Genomic DNA, 23678 nt, shown 5'->3' with positions numbered 1-23678 from the left:
TTAGGTTTAACTAGTTCTAAGTTCTAGGGGACTGATGACCTCAGAAGTTAAGTCCCATAGTACTCAGAGCCATTTGAACCATTTTATAGCTGCCGTCTGGTTTCTGTACGAGTTGCAAATAGCCTCTTGCTCCCTGTATTTTAACCCAGCTACCGTCAGAATTTCAAAGAGACTCGAGTTAATATTTCCCAAAGCTTTCTCTTGGACTACAAATGCTATAACTGTACGTTTGCCTTTCCTTAACCTATTCTCTAAGACAAGTCTTCGCCTCAGTGATGCTTCGCGTCTTCCTACATTTCAACGGAATCCTAACTAATCTCCCACGAAGTCAGCTTTACCAGTTTTTCCATTCATTGTGAGTATATGTCAGATATTACTCTTATTAATTTTAATATTCCAAAAAATTCAGACTTTTTTATTACTCTTTACCATGTAAGTTGCACCCGATGATTCCGCTTTACGTCGCAAAACCGGACGTGTATCAATAAGACAACTATTTCACCAGCTGTGAGCGGAATTCTTATATCACTTATCCCTGGAGTCCTGATTCACCCTATTTGTACTAAGGGACAGGACTTTTGAATCAACCTGTATTGTGAAAAATAATGTTGCTGTAACACTCGCCTGTGGTACTCTCGAAGTTTCTTGTACGTCTGTAGATGTCCGTCCGTTGTGAAGGACATGCTGCGTTCTGTCCCAGTTGTTGTTGCTGTTGTGGTCTTCAGTCCTGAGACTGGTTTGATGCAGCTCTCCATGCTATTCTGTCCTGTGCAAGCTTCTTCATCTCCCAGTACCTACTGCAGCCTACAATCTTCTGAATCTGCTTAGTGTATTCATCTCTAGGTCTCCCTCTACGATTTTTACCCTCCACGCTGCCCTCCAATACTAAATTGGTGATCCCTTGATGCCTCAGAACATGTCCTACCAACCGATCCCTCCTACTGGTCAAGTTGTGCCACAAGCTCCTCTTCTCCCCAATTCTATTCAATGACTCCTCATTAGTTATGTGATCCACCCATCTAATCTTCAGCATTCTTCTGTAGCACCACATTTCGAAAGCTACTCTTCTTGTCCAAACAATTTATCGTCCATGTTTCACTTCCATATGCGGCTACACACAATACAAATACTTTCAGAAACGACTTCCTGACATTTAAATCTACACTCGATGTTAACAAATTTCTCTTCTTCAGAAACGCTTTCCTTGCCATTGCCAGTCTACATTTTATATCATCTCTACTTTGACCATCATCAGTTATTTTGCTCCTCAAATAGCAAAACTCCTTTACTACTTTAAGTATCTCATTTCCTAATCTAATATCCTCAGCATCACCCGACTTGATTCGACTACATTCCACTATCCTTGTTTTGCTTTTGTTGATGTTCATCTTATATCCTCCTTTCAAGACACTGTCCATTCCATTCAAGTGCTCTTCCAAGTCCTTTGCTGTCTCAGACAGAATTACAATGTCATCTGCGAACCTCAAAATTTTTATTTCTTCTCCATATATTTTAATACCAACTCCCAATTTTTCTTTAGTTTCCTTCACTGCTTGCTCAATATACAGATTGAATAACATTGGGGAGAGGCTACAACCCTGTCTTACTCCCTTCCCAACCACTGCTTCCCTTTCATGCCCCTCAACTCTTGTAACTGCCATGTGGTTTCTATACAAGTTTGAAAGAGAGTATTCCAGTCAACATTGTCAAAAGCTTTTTCTAAGTCTACAAATGCTAGAAACGTAGGTTTGCCTTTCCTTAATCTAGCTTCTAAGATAAGTCGTATGGTCAGTATTGCCTCACTTGTTCCAATATTTCTACGAAATCCAAACTGATCTTCCCCTAGGTCGGCTTCTACTAGTTTTTCCATTCGTCTGTAAAGAATTCGCGTTAGTATTTTGCAGCCGTGACTTATTAAACTGGTAGTTCGGTAATTTTCACATCTGTCAACACCTGCTTTCTTTGGGATTGGAATTATTATATTCTTCTTGAAGTCTGAGGGTATTTCGCCTGTCTCATACATCTTGTTCACCAGATGATAGAGTTTTGGCAGAACTGGCTCTTCCAAGGCCATCAGTAGTTCTGATGGAGTGTTGCCTACTCCCGGAGCCTTGTTTCGACTCAGGTCTTTCACTGCTCTGTCGAACTCTTGACACAGTATCATATCCCCCATTTCATCTTCATCTACATCCTCTTCCATTTCCGTAATATTGTCCTCAAGTACATCGCCCTTGTATAGACCCTCTATATACTCCTTCTACTTTTCTGTTTTCCCTTCTTTGCTTATAACTGGGTTTCCATCTGAGCTCTTGATATTCATACAAGTGGTTCTCTTTTCTCCAAAGGTCTCTTTAATTTTCCTGTAGGCAGTATCCATCTTGCCCCTAGTGAGACAAGCCGCTACATCCTTACATTTATCCTCTAGCCACCCCTGCTTAGCCATTTTGCACTTCCTGTCGATCTCATTTTTGAGACGTTTGTATTCCTTTTTGCCTGCTTCATTTACTGCATTTTTATATTTTCTCTTTCCATTAATTAAATGCAATATTTCTTCCGTTACCCAAAGATTTCTACTAGCCCTCGTCTTTTTACCTACTTGATCCTCTGCTGCCATCACTACTTCGTCCCTCAAAGCTACCCATTCCTCTTCTACTGTATGTCCCAGTAAAGGAGCTAAATTCACAGCCGGCTGGATTTGAGGCATACGCTGGGTGCGATGAGTGCATCAGAAGCGCGATGTACAGCAATGTGAGGCCCCTGGAGAATTAGTGGCGACTGCGTCGGCCGGCATCAAAGGAGCACAACAGCGCCGCTCCGGGACCTCCGACGGCGCGACTAAACGCCCTGACCCCTGGACAACGTACCTGAGTCTAGTCTCCAGTTGAATGGTGAGGGGGAAGTGCGGGGGGGATCTCCAGGTACGAGATGTGAGGCTCCGCCAGCGCGCCAGGAAATACCGCCGGTCCTTTGTGGCAGACGCAGAAATGGGGTCCGCCATATTGCGAGCTACCTGCCGGTGATTCCCACAGGGGCGCAGAGTCGGGACCGCGAATAGGACCGCTCGCTGCAATTGGTCAAGGTAGGGCTCTCAGCGGCCGGCAGACGAGTTCTGATCTCCCACTCCCCCCGGCACAGCCCTGGGACCGACGGGGAAACTGCGGTTGGTCCGATGGCGGCCGAAGGGGCCGCACCTGAAGAGTAAGTTGTCTCACAGGAGCAAACGGCTTTCGACGAGTAATGGAACTCTTGTCATGACTTCGTTAGTGAAATACACTTGCTTTCTTATTGATTTCTAATTCCTGCTACCAGTCACTCTTTTATTTTATGTTTAATGTAACATCATAGAAGGCGTTTCGAACATGTTCCGTTCATCTTCAGGCGGTGATAAATACATACATACATACCTACATACAGAGAAATGTTACTTGAAAGGAAACAGCCTTAAACTAGATTAATCTAAAACTATTTTTCCATTGTTTGTTACTGTAGCAGCTGGTGCGCATTTGGGGAGAGGAATGGGGGAGGGGGACGGTGCATGGATAGAAATTGAAATCAGTGATGTATTCTGCTGGTTTTCTTCCTTGTGGTTGACTATGTATGATATCACACCCTGTATAGGATGCAAATAGATTTGCATCAGTTATGTGTTTCGAAACTGATGCAAATCTATTTGCATGCTATACAGGGTGGAATATCATATATAGTCAACCACAAGGAAGAAAACCAGCAGAAGACATCACTGATTACGATTTCTAGCCATACACTGGCCCCCTCTTCCCCCCCCCCCCCCCTCCAAATGCCACACCAGCCGCTGCAGTAACAAACTATGGACAAAGAGTTCTAGATTAATCTAGTTTAAGACTGTTTCTTTTTAAGTAATATTTCTCTGTATGTATGTATGTATGTATAAATGCCTGAAGATGAACAAAATGGTTCAAATGGCTCTGAGCACTATGGGACTTAACTTCTTAGGTCATTAGTCCCCTAGAACTTAGAACTATTTAAACCTAACCATCCTAAGGACATCACACACATCCATGCAGGATTCGAACCTGCGACTGCAGCGGTCGCGTGGTTCCAGACTGTAGCGTCTAGAACCGCTCAGCCACCCCGGCTGGCGAAGATGAACAGAACATGTTCGAAACGCGTTGTATTATGTTAGATTAAACATAAAATAAGAAAGTGACTGGTAGTAGAAATTAGAAATAAATAATTATCCCACAGGGTCACGGTTCACAAACATAGCCATTATGGCCGAAAATAATTACACTTGCTTTCTATTACACAACCTTCCACAAAACATACAATATGTTTACGATACTTGCCACAGGACATCCTCCTCTAGCACTACTTTCCCTCAACAGCAGTTGTCGACACCAGTACTTTTTTTTTCAATTTTGGACAGGTCAGTATTATCTCAGTTGATTTTCTGAAAACTTTCATATAATTTCATACACAGTATGTTATATTGCAAGCTAAAATTCATAAAAAGGGATTACTTTGTAAAATACTTCAGTTTCGATGCTATAATCGATAAGTACCAGTTCTGGATCTACCGTTAAATTTTTTTAGAAATATTTGAAGTTATGCTTTAATGGCACACTCAAAATTTACGCAATCCTGTACTGATTACTATATTTATTTCGAGATTCATTTATGAAATAATAATCGAAATTAAAATAAATTCATTTGTCAAGAAAAATTGTAAACCTTTTGGAATATGGTTATTTCCGCAGAGTTTGGAAGTCGTATACATGCCTCTGAAGTGATCAGACATTTTTGTGCGAACACTGTAATTTCGGCTTTGTCAACGTGAAAACTCGAAAGACTGTTTGGTACACTAAAATGTGACAAAATATATTTACGTAGAAACAGAAATTCTGCAACAACAATCTTCAAATTTATTTAGTTCAGTTCAACCGCGAGGACTTAAAAGTGAGAATTTCAGCTTCAAGATTCAGACCCCTGGACATGAAGAACTGGAGCCAACTCAACATGATAAGCAAAGTAAACTAGAAAAAGATCTTCGCCCCTCTAAAATTTTTCGTAAAAGACTTTGCTTATAGTGGACAACAGTTGCAAGTAGGAAGGTGGGGGTAGATTACATACTTCACACATCTACGCGTTTTAGAAGTGTTAACACCCCCCCTCCCTCCCTCCCCGCCGGTGAAACGTGTTCGACAAACAGTTCAGACTAAATGGATAGAGTACCTACTGAAGAGGTAGCAAGTAAGATTGCAAGAAAAACGGAAATCGTGGCTCAACTTGACTAAAAGAAGGGATCTGCCGGTAGGACACATTCTCGAGCATCACAGAGTCGACTGTTTGGTAACAGAGACAAATGGAGGTGCGGCGAGTGAAAGTTGTAGCCACCGAGGCTCGAATAGGGTTAGCTGGTTCAAATGCATGTAGGTTGCTGAAGTTATGCAGAGGTGAAGAGGCTTGCACATGGTGTACTAGCGTGGAAGGGTGCACCAGACCAGTCTCTTAAGTCCACCAGCCGGCCGCGGTGGTCTAGCGGTTCTAGGCGCTCAGTCCGGAACCGCGCGACCGCTACGGTCGCAGGTTCGAATCGTGCCTCGGGCATGGGTGTGTGTGATGTCCTTAGGTTAGTTAGGTTTAAGTAGTTCTAAGTTCTAGGGGACTGATGACCACAGATGTTAAGTCCCATAGTGCTCAGAGCCATTTGAACCATTTTTTTCTTAAGTCCACCACCACAACAACAACAGCAGCAGCAACGCCAGGTTGATTTATGTCAGTTAACAAAACAGACTGGCCTGGGTAACTTATTGTATATTCGATCTTTGGGTAAACTGTGGCAATGTCTCCAGTAGTCAGATTCATTTTCCTGTTGTGTTTACTGCGCATACAACAGGATGCAATGTGTCTAATTCTTGACAAAGGGATGAAATAAATCATGCTTCAAACATGTGTATAATGGTGGCATATCCAGAATCCAGACGATTTTTTGTAGTTTTGATTCTTGCTCTTGATGGGGACTTCACATTTACAAACATCTCGGCTTTTAGCAAGATCAATGTGTAGTATCCAAGGGAGGTTGGGGGGGGGGGGACCTCATTGCCCCCATATCCTAGCATATGGAAAGTGGAAACGCGTCAAAAAAGGGAGTCTGTAACCACTGGAGACAGAATCGCATGTTAGACAAAAGCCATACATACAATACATAAACATCTTAATAACTGACGTAAATCCACCTGATGATGAAGCTTTAAACCTCTGAAATGCACAAAAAAGTAAAATAAATAGTACGTGGTGACAGTAAACATGGATTTCGAAACGATGTTCCTAACAGTCACGGTAGAAACGAGCCAAAATGTTCGCATTAAAATACGCTTCAAATGTTTCTTTCCTAATTCTCTTTTTATCTCCAGTGAAAGTTTAGCACCACTCGGTCCCGCAGCATTCCGCCGTCTTCATGTGCCCATATCCTGGAATTATCACCTTACTTTAGTGTATTATTCTTTCCAGCTAGTTGTTACGGGTTCCGGTAATGTTATGACGCCGTACGTTGACTCTCATTAAAAAGAAATTAAGGTTAACTGATAACATCGTTTCATGTACAATTTAAGCAGAATGAAAGAAAAGTTTACTAAGGCATTTCGGGAGTATATACTGCATTTATGACACTCTGAACGGAAACAAAATATTCCACATATTTTATTCTTTATAATGACATTAATACTGGAATGACAGGAGCTGGTCTACTATTGTTAGAATAAGCAGTATTGTGTATATGGAGGTGAGTGGCTCACATATATACACTTCTTTTTATTTTACGCACAACCACATTTAGAATTTAATACAATATTTTTAAAAATATATAGCACTGTACAATTTTATGCATACCAAACTTTTCTGAGATTTCATCTTTTTTTCGTTGATTTTATGGAACGAAACCAATAAATTATTTCAACACACATATTTTTAAAAAAATCATATGTGAATGCGGATGTAGCGCAACAGAATGTGTTTCTTCTATCAGTTCGTTGGTTCTCTGGTGTTGTTATTAGATTTAGCATGGCAACCCTTTGTTAGGCACGAATCGCATATACTGCGATTTTTACTTTACATAAATTTCAATTAGAACTGACAAAATTGTTGCTATAGATCTGAAGTTTTTGATGTAAATATTTCCTTTTCTTGGTTTAGAGTCTTAAAAATCAGTAATTATTGTTATCATACTATAAATGTGGTCCTGTATAAAGTACAAACAAGAGTGTTAGGTTGTTAAGATACTGTACTATCAGCATGCGTGTTGTTTTATCTATCTTAAGAGAGATAGTGGTTTCACTAATTTGCTTCATCATCAAATACGTTCAACTTGGTACAGCCTTTTTTCTTTTCTGTTTAAGAAACGAACATTACGCAGTGGAGAATTTAATATAAAAATATTTACATTCTTACATTCAATTCGATCGTTTAGCAAATTGTTTCTATGCATTTCAGTTCCGTGTGATGTGCCTTATCCACATTACATATTACAAAATATCATACCTTATATCGTAGAACTGGTGGTCACTGTTCTGGGTGTGGGAGACTATGCCAGATTCTGAATAAATGTTTGTCATACGACGTCGCGGCGACTTTTATGAAAATTTCTACCTGTCTGGCCTACGACCTGAGCTTTAAAGGTATCTCAAACAAACTTATACAGTCCTGATTGCGTTGTTATCTATCTATGCATGTTATGGTAGGGTGTGTTTTACAGCTTCTTTTATGTTCAAAACCAAAATCTGTGTCGAGCGGTCTGAATAGGTATGAATTTTGTACATCACTGAAGCAGAAGATTTATACACTTTCTAGGACAGTATCCGACGTCAAATATTTCCAGTTTACCATGCTTAAATTTAAGCATAATACAGGGCGTTTCAAAAAGAAAGAGCAGATTTCAAACATTTATTTCTCAAAAACTACAAATGATAGAAACACAATTCCAACGGTCCTTCACTCAATATGAGTACCAAATGTTACACAACAAATATCAAAACTGTACCTCAATATGAGCACCATTTGTTACACGACAAATATCAAACCGGTATCTCATTTCTTGCCACACACGACGCAACTGGTCTTTAGTTACCGAATTCACGGCCGCAACAATTCGATGTCGTACCTCTTGAAGAGTAGCGGGCATAGGTGGGACATAAACACAGTCCTTTATGTACCCCCACAAATAAAAATCGCAGGGAGTAAGGTCTGGTGACCTGGGAGGCCACAGACGATGACATTGATCTTGTGCTCCTGCTCTTCCAATCCACCGTCCTGGAATGGTGTTATTTAGGTACCGTCGTACAGGTTCAGAGAAGTGTGGTGGGGCGCCATCTTGCATGAAGATGAAGTGATTTGAATCTTCCTGAAGTTGAGGAAATAGCCAGTTTTCTAACATGTCCAGGTAAATGGTTCCTGTGATAGTTTTCTCCATGAAAAAGAAAGGTCCATAAACTTTGTTTACCGAAATTGCACAAAAGACGTTAACCTTTGGTGAGTCTCTTTCATGTTGAATAACGTCCCTCGGAGTTTCACTCGCCCAAATTCGTACGTTATGCCGATTAACTTTACCAGAAATGTGAAACGTTGATTCATCTGAAAAAATTAATCGTTCGGCAAAATTGTCCTCTTCCATGTCCTGTAGAATTGCAGTTGAAAATTCGAACCTTTTGTTGTGGTCGTCAGGACGCAATGCTTGCAATAACTGCAGTTTGTACGGCTTCATGTGCAGACGCTTACTCAGAACGCGCCATACCGTTGTTTTAGACATGTTTAGTTCGTGACTTGCCCGTGTCGTGGATTTTCTAGGGCTCCTTTCGTAAGCTGCACGGACACGCTCGACATTTTCATCCGATGTGCGTGGACGACCCGTGCTTTTTCGCTTGCAGATGCAACCATCTTCTACGAATCTGTGATGCCACTCATAAATTTGCTTATGACGAGGCGGCTGTTTGTTGAATTGACGGCGGAATGCACGTTGCACACCAACAATGGACTCTAACTTTGCAAATTGCAGCACACAAAATGATCGTTCCTGTGGTGTCATCGCCATTTTCCTACAAACAAACGCCAGCGCCACTGCGGATTTGCATGGAACTTCTGCGCGGACCATTGAAAAACTTTGAACCTTTCTCTGACAAGAAACGTTTGAATTGTGTTTCTATCATTTGTAGTTTTTGAGAAATAAATGTTTGAAATCTGCTCTTTCTTTTTGAAACGCCCTGTATAACTCTTCTACTTTTTGCTTCATCACGTGAACTTATGGCTCCGATATTCGGTTTTACGCGAATACTGTGAGACTAAATGTGCGTAAAAACTTCAAAAATATTAAAAGATGTCAGTGAACTTTGCTCATAAATGTGAGATGCTGCCAGCTGCGGAAATGCGCCAGTGTAACACAAAGATACAAAACACATTTTATTTTTTGCACCAGATTGAATGATGAAACTTTGTCCTTCTAATTGCTGCTTCAGATCGTGACTGAAAGGCTCATTTATTTGGTTAAACGAAGAAAAAAGAAGTCTGGGTATATATGAACAAGTCCCAGATATCAGAAGATATCATTGCGCTTGTCTCAGTCTTGGTTCTGCATAGCTGATGCAAGTAAATGTCGTAAAATTTCCTCAAGGCTGTAAGACATACACCAGATGGATAGGAATCAAAATGATTTACTGCACGGATGATTTTTTCATTTAAACGTCTGATGGAAAAACTAAAGCAGATCTTCAGTATAGGAGCCCTTGAATAAAATTATGTTTACAGGAAACCCGTTTCTACCATTTCTGTCGTATTTCTGTTGCCCTTGCCATGTTCGGTACCGCAATGTCATTTTGAAGATAAAATTACGGAGAAAGCTAGTTTACGGCAGGACACAGAAACTGCTAAACAAAAGTAAAAATAAAATGTTGACTGTGGCAAGTTTACAGTTGTAACTTCGACAAAGCTCACAGAACTTCCCGTGTACACACGTATGATGGTGAAATTTAAATCAAATTTAATTACAGCTGCTACTATTCGTGTCTTATATAGGTAGTTTAGCGAATAGCTACCATGACAACGGAAAGGCCCAGTGAGCAGAATACAATGCTGCAATCAAATAAACGCTACCCGTGTTCACGCAGTGTGTGGGCGTCACTAGTGGTTTTGTGTAAAAGTAAAAGAAGTGATGGGCTAAATATTGTACATATCAACATGATATGACAAAAAAACGTACTTCGAAACTATTTCCTGAGCCTCATATCTGTATTTCCTGTGACTCATGTGTAAACTTCCTGTGTAATCTACATTCGGAACAGCCTAAAGAAGGATACATGGGGAAAAAATTAAAGGGAATCATGTGTGCAGTTAAATGTAAAAATGTAAATGTCGTGTGACTAGGGCCTACCGTCTGGTAGACCGATCGCCGGGTGCAAATCTTTCGATTTGACGCCACTTCGGCGACTTGTGCATCGATGGGAACGAAACGATGATGATTAGGACAACACAACACCCAGTCCCTGAGCGAAGAAAATCTTCGAACCAGCCGGGAATCGAACCCGGGCCCTTATGATTAACATTCTGTCTCACTGACCACTTTTTTTGTTTCTTTTTTACGTATTTTCCCCATTATATCAATTGTAATATAAATAGTAAAGAAAATGACTGTGTTGTAAATAAAAAAACAGACGGACGGGACTTGATTCAGTAATTACGGGGCTTGAACGCTAACCACTTTTTTTTGTATTAAAGTAACGAAAACGGGGTAATGGTGGTTGGAAGCTCAGACTGAGACTTCAACGCTACTCATTTATTTATTTTTTTAATTTTTTTTATTATTTTTTTTCAATGTCAGACTTACAACCTTTGCTGACATACATATTATTGTACTACCGCATAAATAGTGTGTACAATGTCCACATGTTGACAAATAGTGGCTAATTAGAAAATTAATTAAGTAAGGGAACACTCAGCTACCGGGGGCGGACTATGCGCTGTTGAGTGTTGAGATTATTTATTTCATAGGTAAACAGTGTGTGGAGGTTATTTATTTCCCACGTTAACAGTGTGTAAGAACATCGGTTCACTGCGATTTGCGTTAAGGATATGAACACTGGCAATGTCATGTACACCATTTCACGATGTACAGAACTTGGCGCTCGTTCAGTGCCACAGTGGAAATGCTCAGTTCTGACGATGACCTGATCACATGTGGGAAGATTGAGAAGTTTCATATGTGCTGAAGCAAAATTTTGTGCAGTACCACTTGTTAATGGCCTTAAGACCGAAACTGCAGTTGTGTAATAAGTAATCTCTACAATAAAAGAAGAATATGGTGGCCTTAAAAAAAAAACCTACGCGACTTGTGGTGGTTTAGTGGAACGCTATTATTAGAATACGTCTTATGGTACCGAAAACTAAACGCGTAGTTTGTTACGAGACGTCAGCTTTTGAAACAATTTACTGAAACAACAACTGGCATCAGTGATGCAGAAGATAGCCCTATGTTGCAGCAAGCTGCCTGAAGGTAAAAGGATGTCTACAATCGGACGATAAGCTCAAGTAAAACGATGGGACGGCTTACAAAATGGAGAACACTACATCAAGGCGACAACTCGTACTGCAAATGACATCTTATCGGTATTTCTTTTGGCAGTTTTAGGTCGGCGTCAGAAATTTCTGGTTCACTGACTGGCGTCTGAGAGGTCATCGGGTAGTGCGTTACTGCCAGAATATTCCTGACCCGTGGACTCCGCAAGAGGTTGCTGATCTTGGCCAGTGTATAAAAACTGAATAAAAATAAAAGCGTTCGGTGCGATATGCGACACCTGATAACTGTGCAGACTGTCTACTATTATGTCTACGTCTATATTCATGACCTGCAAGCCACTGAACAGTGGAAGTTGGAGAGTATTTAGCAGCAATATTAGCAAAATTCTGTCCTACTTCTTTCGGGTATGAAGCGTGGAGAAACTGAGGATCTGCATCCCGTGGTATACAGCCTCATCGCTCCTACGGTATCCTCATGGTCTCCACATGAGATGTACCATATCAAAAACACAAAACAGAACGCCACAACCTACATTTCGGTGGCAAGAATGGTAACTTCAAAATGGTTCAAATGGCTCTGAGCACTATGGGACTTAACATGTGAGGTCATCAGTCCCCTAGAACTTAGAACTACTTAAACCTAACTAACCTAAGGACATCACACACATCCATGCTCGAGGCAGGATTCGAACCTGCGACCGTACCAGCAGCGCGGTTCCGAGCTGAAGCGCCTAGAACCGCACGGTCACAGCGGCCGGCTAATGGTACTTTTACCCATGCCTGTGCCACTACAGGGGAGTTACTAAATAAGGTTTTCCGAAAATTTCTTCACGAAAGCAGCCGAAGTAAGCATTCCAGATATCGAATCAAGAACAGCTGCCAACATGAGTTACTTAAAACTAGATATCTACGGTGTAGCGAAGCGAATTAAAGGAGCCAATGAAGTCCAATCCTCCGGTCCAAATTTTACACCAGTTACGTCCCTGTCTGAGTCTGCTGATATTATAACTCCATACTTAACCATCATCCACAATCGCTCGCTCGACAAAGAAATCCGTACCGAAATACTGGAAAGTTGCATTGATCGCTCTTATACTAAAAAAAAGGGAAGTAGGAGCAATCCGCTGAACTGCAGAAACATATCGCTGACATCGATTTGAATTAAGATCTGTGTTCGAACATTATTAATTACCTCGAAGAAAACGACCTGTTGACAACTAATCAGCACGAATTCAGAAAATATAGTTTTTGTGAAACATGACTAACTCTTTATTCAAAATAAGCAGTGAGTACTACTGCCAGGGGATCTCAAATTGATTAGATTTCCAGTAGGGTTATGACATCTTTCCTAACAATAATCTTCAAATCAAATTGCGTGCCTGAGTATCGTCTAATTTGTGCGACTGGATTCGTGATTTGTCAGTGAGGTAGCAACTGACGAGAAATAATCGAGTGAAACAGAAATGATATCTGGGGTAACATAAGGAAGTGTTACAGGCCCCTTGCCGTTCTTAACGTATATAAACGATTTAGGAGACCCTCTGAGCAGCTCTTTACGTTACCATAACACATAAATTAATGGATTCTCCTGTCCTTTGCTGGTAGAAGCGTCCCCGGCTTCAGCATGAAAAAAACACGAATTTCAATGCTCTACTAGTATTTATTTTGTTCAAATCAGGCTTCCGCTTGTTAGACCGTCACCAAGTAGCAAGTAATGATAAACAGTACGTAAAAAAATTAATTATTGCAGTGCAATCGCAGTTTGTTTGTGCTTCATCGGTAAATAAATGAATGAACCTCAAAGGGATACAGCGCCATTGAAATTCGCTGGTTTTGTGCTCACGTGTAAGCAGTAAAGCATGAATCACGGGACGCGGAAAAAAACACGCTGCATAATTAACTGATTGGACGTTTCACCGCACAAGCCTTTCAGCCGTTACCAATTGACGGACGCCTGCCTTTCACAGCCGATTAGCTTATCGGGTTTTTACGTAAACACGCATTTTCTCAGCTCACCGCGTTATGCTGTGGGCTAGCATTCCGATGTTACGATCCTGGAAGAATCTACATATTTGGATAGTTGAGTAAAATGTACGTTTACATTATAATAAAAAATACAGTGTCATTTTGATAGCAGTACATGTGGCTGGAAATTTGTCTCGGTCAATGGACTGCACGCAGACTAAATTTCATTCTTTTCGTGACGCGCATGAATTCACAAGGCTTCGAACGTGACATGGACAATATTTTGAACGTGTAGATTAAGAATCAGATGTACTATGGTCTTCGAGCTAATTTCTCTGAGCTGTACTCGAAAGCCTAGTGGCAAGAAATGATCAGGAGATTTTTTCCTCAAGGTCGTGTTCTTAGTTAGTTAATAAGGAGCAGAATGAGCCTTATGTTGGCCGGCCGGTGTGGCCGAGCGGTTCTAGGCGCTTCCGTCTGGAACCGCGTGACTGCTATTGTCGCAGGTTCGAATCCTGCCTCGGTCATGGATGTGTATAATGTCCTTAGGTTAGTTAGGTTTAAGTAGTTCTAAGTTCTAGGGGACTGGTGACCACAGCAGTTAAGTCCCATAGTGCTCAGAGCCATTTGAGCCTTGTGTTCATGAATGCAACCACCCACACAGCTAATTGCGGCTATGAAAATATAGAAACATATGCATAAGAAGGTTTTGAAGAGTCATTACAGCTGATGCACTTCCAACTATGTAGATAATATAGGCCTACTGCATCATCCATTTTCAGTAAGGTACACAAGAATTCAAATATCTTAGCGGCAATCCACGCGCTTTCAAATCGAAACTGAAGATTTTCCTCATGGTTCACTCCGTCTATTTTGTCGAAGAGTTTCTTGAAAAATTAAGCTGATTCCTATGTTATATTGTTGACTGCGTTTACTTAAACTCATGGCTTGACTTTTTTGGGTTGATAAACATGTCATTTTATCTGTTATTACATTTATGTTGTAATTTCGTATACTGACACGTTACATTATCTTGGAGATTTGCTCCTCAATTTATTCCTAGTGAACTAGACGTGTGAAATAAAATAAATAAATTTACATCTGAAGGTTTGGGTGTCAGTATCTAATACCATCTCTTGTGTACCTCACTTGATTTGTTAATGCTTGTTTACTACTCAAATCTAGCAGACAGGCATAATTTGGTACACATACAAACTATCAGTATGTCTTGTCCAGAGAAATTGAACATTTTTAGCAAGTGACGGCACACAGCTCATCCAATCGAGTCCATTTACCTGCGCGACATTAGACATGGGTGCCTCCAGCACGGGGCGGCCTTTGTGGCCGAGCGGTTCTAGGCGCTTCAGTCTGAAACCGCGCGACAGCTACGGTCGCAGGTGCGAATCTAGCCTCGGGCGTGGATGTGTGTGATGTCCTTAGGTTAGTTAGGTTTAAGTAGTTCTAAGTTCTAGGGAATGCTGAAGATCAGATGGGTAGAACACATAACTAATGAGAAGGTATTGAATAGAATTGGCGAGAAGAGGAGTTTGACTAGAAGAAGGGATCGGCTGGTAGGACATGTTCTGAGGCATGAAGGGATCACCAATTTAGTATTGGAGGGCAGCGTGGAGGGTAAAAATCGTAGAGGGAGACCAAGAGATGAGTACACTAAGCAGATTCAGAAGGATGTAGGCTGCAGTATGTACTGGCAGATGAAGCAGCTTGCACAGGATAGAGTAGCATGGAGAGCTGCATCAAACCAGTCTCAGGACTGAAGACCACAACAACAAGTTCTAGGGGACTGATGACCTGATATGTTAAGTCCCATAGTGCTCAAAGCCATTTGAACCAAGCCTCCAGGTCCAGATAATGCCGTGCGTGGCACACGAGTCGTGCGCCAGACGCAAACAGTAGCTAAATGACGTACTGCGCTGTATGGAGCCTAGATAATTGGTCTGCAATGAGAAGAAGCGCCCTTCTAGATGAAGGAAGGAATAGTTACAAGAGCAGGCCGGCAGGTTTGGGAACAGAACGGCGAACGTCCTGGCACGGAAGCAACAGTAGGTCTGTTTCTTTTTTTCTGCGGACCGTCTGTGTAGATCGGTACGGCGATTCGGCGGTGTTGTGTTGCAGAAGAAAACCCGTTCCCCCGCGGACTGCAGCCTGTGAGTTGTGGTAGGAGTGGGGAGGGGGGAAGGGGAGGGGGAGGCAAAGTGAACAGCCGGCACTGCTCTGGTCGCATTTCCTTGTTCCAGCCGCCTCATCGATATCGCGGTCGTGGGTGTGAAAGTCGCCTCTTCAGACCACTAGATGGCGCGACTGTAATGTATTGGTTGGTTGACTTGGGTGAAGGGACCAAACAGCGAGGCTCAAAAAATGGTTCAAATGGTTCTGAGCACCATGGGACTTAACATCTGAGGTCATCAGTCCCGTAGACTTAGAACTACTTAAACCGAACTAACCTAAGGACATCACACACATCCATGCCCGAGGCAGGATTCGAGCCTGCGACCGTAGCAGCAGCGCGGTTCCGGACTGCAGCGCCTAGAACCGCTCGGCCACAACGGCCGGCAAACAGCGACGTCATCGGTCCCATCGGATTAGGGGGGGGATTGGGGAAGGAAGTCGGCCGTGTTCCTTCAAAGGAATCAGCCCGGTATTTGCGTCGCGCGATTAAGGGAAAGCACGGGAAACCTACATCAGGATGGCTGAACGCGGGTTTGAACCATCGTCCTTCCAAATGCGACTCCTGTGTGCTAACCACTCGGTGAATCAAATGTATGTGACGTCTCTATTGTTTTAAAATTTTTCATTTTTTCACTGTTAAAACGATGGCATGCCAGAAATCACCAGAGTACTTTGCTTACAACGAACGTTTTACGAAACAGTAGTGGAAAAAAATGGAAATCTGACCTGAAACTTTCTATTGCAAGAACTTTTAAACGATTTTCGTAAACGTCTGACTCTAAAGTACTCCCTCTAAGCGCTTCGACCAACTTTTGATAACGATCGCCTTAAGAGTTGATTGTGTAACATCTGTAACAAATTTTTGTTGACTTGTTAGATCTACAACTTTGCATCTGCCGTTTTTTATTGCGAGAAACTTGAAACAAATTTACGATTCAAAGTACTGGCCATCGCTGGGCCCTACTTTCTCAGAAGTTTCGGGCAGCATTTGAGTCCCGCGGCAGAAGGACTGGGCGTCTTTTTGAGGAGATCCATGAATCGATCCAATTTTGCACCTGTTCATAGGACTGAAAGTGCCGGTCAGCCAGGCTGTGTGCTACTGATCGGGAAAGGTAATGGGCAGAGAGTGCAGTGTCTGGAGAATCCGGCGGGTGGAGTATGTCTTCCGATTACAACTTTTCCAAGAATATTTTCAGGGGTTTTTCGACAAGGGGTCGAGGACTCTCATTCTGCAAAATCACCTTTTCATGTCTACCTCTGTATTGTGGCCGCTTGTCTTCCAGTGCTCCGCTCAAACGCATGAATCGCTTTCGATAACGATCTCCTACGACCGTTTCCGCCGACCTGTGTGGCCGAGCGGTTCTAGGCGCTTCAGTCCGGAACCGCGCTGCTGCTATGGTCGCAGGTTCGAACCCTGCCTCGGGCATGGATGTGTGTGATGTCCTTAGGTTGGTTAGGTTTAAGTAGTTTTTAAGTCTATGGGACCGATGACCTCAGGTGTTAAGTCACATAGTGCTTAGAGCCACTTGAACCATTTGACCGTTTCGTTGGTTTCAGTAGCTTCCAAATCCTTCTCTCTTCCACCGCCATGCCGATCTTCGACGTCAAAGTAGCCGTTCCTGAAGCGTTGAAACCATTCTCTGCACGTTCACCTGCCCGCCTGGGTCGGCTGGTTATGGTTCAAGTGATCACTGTAGCAAACATTTACTAATACCAGTATTTCTGGCCCCTGTTTTGATCACAACCGAGGTAGTTTCTCCCTACACGGCGGTCAGGGGCCTGAAGATGTAGTGAAACGCTGAAACTGGTTGCCATATAAAATAAGGTTGAAAATTGACGGCTGAAAGGTGTTTAATTTGACATCCTCTATCGACCAGCCGAGTCCATCAACCATCTCTAAATAACTTCCTGGAAGATTAAAACTGTGTGCCGAACCTAGACTCGAACTTGGAACCTTTGCCTATCGCGGGCAAGTGCTCTACCAACTGAGATACCCAAGCAGCTGCTTTACAGAAGCTCTCATTCTGGAAACATCCCCCAGGCTGCGGCTAAGCCATGTCTCCGCAATATCCTTTCTTACAGGAGTGCTAGATCTGCAAGTTTCGCAGGAGAGCTTCTGTAAAGTTTGGAAGGTAGGAGACGAGGTACTGGCAGAACTAAAATTGTGAGGACGATGCGTGAGTCGTGCTTGGGTAGAGCACTTGCCCACGACAGGCAAGGGTCCCGAGTTCGAATCTCGGCCCGGCACACAGTTTTAATCTGCCAGGAAGTTTCATATCAGCGCACACTCCGCTGCAGTGTGAAAGTCTCATCTCCAAAGAAAGATGGACACGGAGAGTCTTACGTGGAAGTCTGGGCATAACATAGGAGGTGCGTATGGCCCACATTCTCCAGCGCCTGGCAAACTGGCCGAAGTGGGTGAAACGGTCCGGCCAGTGTCGCCTTGCCAGGTGGTCTGCCGCACGAATTTGTTGTGGGGCAAGTCCGCGGGCCACGTTTTATTTATGGCCAATAGCGGGGGACGCGGCTGGCTGAGTTATGAAGTCCCGTCTTATCTGCCGGCTAGTGACAGCGAAATGGCTGGCTCCGTTCCGCTCGCACGCTCGCCTGCACATGTTCCGACCGTGTGTGTGTGTGTGTGTGTGTGTGTGTGTGTGTGTGTGTGTGTGTGAGCGCGCTCGAGTCGCTTCCCGCTGCCCTCGTGGAAAGCCCGCGTCTGCAAGGAAACGGATCGTTCCAAGCAACGCGGAGGTACTGGGGACAAGTGTGACGTAGGAATGGCCACTTGTTGACGAGAAGAGACGTATAGTAGTCAAGCACTAGTCTACGTACTTAAGCGTGATCGCTTTTGCTTGGGGGAGAACGCTACACAGTGTATCAAGGTGCCAGAATCCTAGCATGATGATGATGATGATGATGATGATGATGATGATGATGATGATGATTGGTTTGTGGGGCGCTCAATTGCGCGGATATCAGCGCCCGTACAAGTTCCCAACGTTTGCTCTGTCCAGTCACACCACTTTCATGAATGATGAAATGATGAGGACAACACAAAATCCCAGTCATCTCCAGGCAGGTAAAAATCCCTGACCCCGCCGGGAATCGAACCCGAGACCCCGTGTGAGCACGAAGAATGCATCTATAAATAATGGCCGACTATTCAGACAACTTTACGTTCAGCATAAAATTACGAATAACTGAAGTTTGAAACGGTCACATAGATCATGTTGTGGGTAAAGCAAACCAAAGACTACTATTTAGTGGCGGAACACTGAGAAAATGCAACAGGTCTGCTAAAGAGACTGCGTACATTACGCTTGTACTTAAATTTGCTGTGAGCTGTTTGATCCGTATCGGACAGTACCGACGAATAACATCGTAGACGATCAAAGAAGGGCGGCTCGTTTTGTATTGCCACGAAATAGGAGGAGAGTGACGGGGACATGATACACGAATTGGGGTGACAATAATTAAAACAAAGGCATTTTTCGTTGCGGCAGGATCTTCTCGTGAAATTTCGATCACCAATATTCTTCTCAGAGTGTGAAAATATTTTGTTAGCACCCACAGTCATAGGGAGGAATGGTCATCATATTAAAGTAGGGGAAATCAGAGCTCGCACAGAAGGATTCAAGAGTTCGTTTTTCCCGCGCGCCGTTCGAGAGGGGAACGGTAGGGAAACAGCTTGAAGATGGTTCAATGAATTCTCTGCCAGTCACTGAACTGTGAACTGCGGAGTAATTATGTAGATGTAGGTGAAAGGAACTTACATGTATATCTGAGAGAACGGACACTGTTGATCCACAGCTGTACGAAATATTTCGAAATTAATTTGCTGACTCCTAATTTCTTGACATCAGCTGCTTAAATTGTTGATTACTATCGAGTTAGGTGATTAACTTGGTGTACTAGGGTATAAGGATGCAGATAGTGTGACATTGGGTGTTTGAGTCGGTCCGGGGTCCTTCCACGGTAGCCGAAGTGGCTAAGGCGATCGTTCGCGATAAGCGGGAATTACGGGTTGAAGTCCCGGTCCAGTAAAAAAATCTTCACCTGTCACTATTGAGTAATACATTTACACCTAATACAGCTGTTGCCAAGGAACTCGCAATCAGCGAAGTAATTTCGAGCCAGCCGATGTGCCGAGCGGTTCTAGGCGCTTCAGTCTGGAACCGCGCGACCGCTACGGTCGCAGGTTCGAATCCTGCCTTGGGCATGGATGTGTGTGATGTCCTTAGGTTAGTTAGGTTCAAGTAGTTCTAAGTTCTATGGGACTGATAACCTCAGATGTTAAGTCCCATAGTGCTCAGAGCCATTTGAACCATAGATACATGAGACCAGCAGTCATTCATAGGCCCCCTAATAAACGAATTATTTCAGTAAAACAACGTAATTTTTTAAAAAAGCGATTTAGTCCTATATCTCGCTGTGGAGCAAGTTTTGCAGCTGTTCGTACTGTTAATATAGTAGTATCCATGAACACACATGGGTTTGCAGAATATCCATGAACACACATGGGTTTGCAGCGAGTTTAAGAAGTGTGTACTGTATTAAGATTTACGAGATGTAATTTCCATGTACAAGTCTGCTTGATATCCGCTTATCTAGGGGACAGTTTCTAATTCCTGATATTTAACCAACACAGGTAAGGCTGTCTTTCCCATTCCTCAACACCATCACCGCGTCAAAACCGCCCTAAAAGAATTACTCAATCAACCATTGTTACAGAAGTACTAACTAAAGCACTTTTCTAGGTAAATCAAAAAATGAACAGGAAACATCAAAATTATATATGACTCATCTCGACAAAAATTGAAGATGATAAAGTGTTATTTTTATTTTTTTTTTATGACAACCGAGTGCCCTCTTTATTTCTGATGATACAGCAGCTATATTCAGTGAAACTGTTGTGGATTTGTTGTGATCCTTACACGAATCAAATTCTCAGAGCACTGTGAGGAGCGAATAGCTTCTGAGAACGAAATGTTCTGTAAGGGACAGCAAGTCCCCACGTACTTTTTTAATCATTTTAATGACAGCAAACAAACAAACAAACAAACGTATATATTATGAATCACTTGAGCAGTAGTGATCTAGATAGGACAGTGTGTCGTGGTACAAACTAAATTCGTAACAGTTTACTGTTATGCGAGTATCAACTGGAAATGCCAACTGACGTAAGGATTACAACGAACTGGATTTCATTCGCTCAGTCTGTCAGAATATTGTGTGAGTTCAGACGTTTAGAAGGCGTGATGAACTGATGTAGTTATCGGTATTTTGTTGTCTAGATGTCGCATCAGGAACCTCGAAATTTCACCGTCAGTCAGAATATTTGCTGCACTATTAAAATCGTTCGCTGCGCCACAGCATTCCATAGTATCATAGAGAAATCTTACCGTACCTCCTACTTGAATTCCGGAAAGTGGAACTTGCGTTTGGCAGTAATCTCTGTCCATTCAGATTCTATGAGTAATGTCGATCCAATGAGATTCGATGACAGATATTGTATGAGCTAAAGGTACGAGTAGCGGTGCTTTAAAATAATGAACCTCGTAGTATCTAGCATTTCATATCAGAAGCATGTGATATCCGAAGTGGATTACGTCTTACTTCGGCTTCACTAATAATGGAGAAATCGACTTTATCGCTAAAAAAGCCACAATAAACGGACAGCAATCGACCTCAGAACCTGATATAATGATCTGTATCACATGATTGGCCAGAACGCATCCCTAAGACGGCAGAAACACTGGAACCTGTCTAAGTTGGTCAGATCGAATACATGCGTTGCCATGAATGTCTAGGTTTCACGACTGTCGGTGATCAATAGGCCTATGGATTGTGGTTTCAATACGATATATTCCAACAACATTTTCGTCGCTAGAAATCCGACTGCAGTATTAGTACAGAAAGTGATATCAACCCATACCGTTTGTGTACACAAAATGAGAAAGAAACAAATGGCTGTTTTTGAAAAAAAAAAAAAAGTATGTGCTTCGAAAGCAAGAAATTTTCCTACTAGCTCCCCTATTTTGAGCCCTCTAAGCATTCCCGTAATTGGTGTAGTCTGATTTTTTAACTATATACCATTAGATCTATGTAGCTTTAATGCAGCACTGGAAACTGCATCAGAAGTCGTTCATAACATGTTGTGAACTTAATTTAAGCCTAGATTTCTACTATTTACACCACAGCAGTTATTCTTGTTAAAGCGTACTGATTTAGATGACACGTCACTCAGCATAAGTGTTCACATCATTCCGCTACAACATATTCATCTCTGGATGTACTAAGCCTCTTTGCTAAATTTGTATCTTTCTAGTTTCATTTAGACCTTACTGCTAATAAATTTGTGTTATTTGTGCAACGTCAGACAGTTTGTTAGTTTTGCACTTTCTTTACTTTCCGCTATATCTTACCAAATTTGTCGATCTTTTGCCTTAGTCTTTCACTACTATTTGCTGCAGATGAAACAAACAGTAAAACAAATGGAAAGAAATACACGTATATACAGGTGATGCAGATCTGTCGATGTTTTGTAGCAGAGAAGAGTTGTACCAATGCCAATGGCAGTGACATATTTAGAAAATCTTAAAATTGTTGGTTTTTCACTCTGTTCTCATCTGGCCATTATGCGAGTACTGCCTATACAGTCACCGTGGTTAAGACAACTGGTTGGTAAACTACAGATGTTAAGGGCTGAAGAGATTTATTGTATCTTCCTTTGCAAGGAGGAGTTTTACCGATAACGTAATGGAGCGTCAGTGGTTAGTAGATGAGTGAACTGCTAAAGCATAATCTACAAGAACAAGTGAGATAAGTGAATCAGCGAGAGGAGAACTCTACATCAGACTAATTGCAAATTTGCTATCCTCCACGTGTAATGGAAATATGAGCCAACATGTGTTGTGTTCTAACAGATAAACCCTTCGAACGTGCTACACTTTTCAGAAACGTCCGTAGAAGATTTTACGCATATTCAAATCTTTAGTCTTTAGAAAAAAGAAAAAAAAAGGGTGACATCTGGAGTATCTTTATGGTTTGCGACACGAGTTAATGGTAACATGAGACAGCGTTGTTTTGTTTCGATGTCAGCTCACTTCTTTAACATTTTCGATCTTACTCGTAGTTACTGTCGCAATGTGTTGCGCAAGTTCACCACTTGTGCTAAATGACTACACATTAACGGCGGTTTATATGCGGCTTCGCTACTACCACTTTCGACTTCTAACAATAGGGGGATATGGCAAACACAAACAAAGACTGATCTTTGTATTTACTTCGCAACCATGTGCGACAGAAATTACCTGCAAAGATTGCTAGGTTAGAGACGAATGCATACGAACGTTTCTTCAACGTTACACGCACAACAAATTGCGTTGCGAATCAGTAAACCAACAAGGACGAAGATGCTAGTAAATAATGAAACGTGGTAACACGTGTCCGTATCGCTTACTTTACACACACAAGTTTATACTACATACAGCTTACTTTTAAATTCATAAGTCGTGTTAAATCGACCAGTCTACATTTGTTAACTATTTTCCTCCCCGAATGAATGCATACAGACGACCTTTGGCAAGAAACGCGCCGAAAATTAATTTGAAGTACATTTTGTTTATGTAAAGTAGCGGAGTACCGCTGACACCTGTCACGTTCACACAATGAACAAGAAGTCTGCATCTGACACTAAACGCAAAACACAGAGCGACTGACGTTTTTCATACACAAACCACGAACAGAGATGAAAATTACGTGAAAGTCTCGAAACAAACTAGAAAAAATTACAAGTCGTTAAATAAAAATAGAAGTTATTTAACGAAAGACTGAGTGCAGTGAATAAATGGTAAGTTTCGTTATTACGGGCCTGCAGTAAAAACGAGTATTATGTCACAGCAGGACATTAGGCAGAGAGTTAATAGACAACACGGTGGTTGGTATTTTGTTATTGTATGCAGGCTTATTTCGGCTTTATGCTTTAATCA

Source organism: Schistocerca americana, chromosome 10 (assembly GCF_021461395.2).
Source record: "Schistocerca americana isolate TAMUIC-IGC-003095 chromosome 10, iqSchAmer2.1, whole genome shotgun sequence".
Taxonomy (NCBI): Eukaryota; Metazoa; Arthropoda; class Insecta; order Orthoptera; family Acrididae; genus Schistocerca; species Schistocerca americana.
This window is presented reverse-complemented; position numbering follows the sequence as displayed.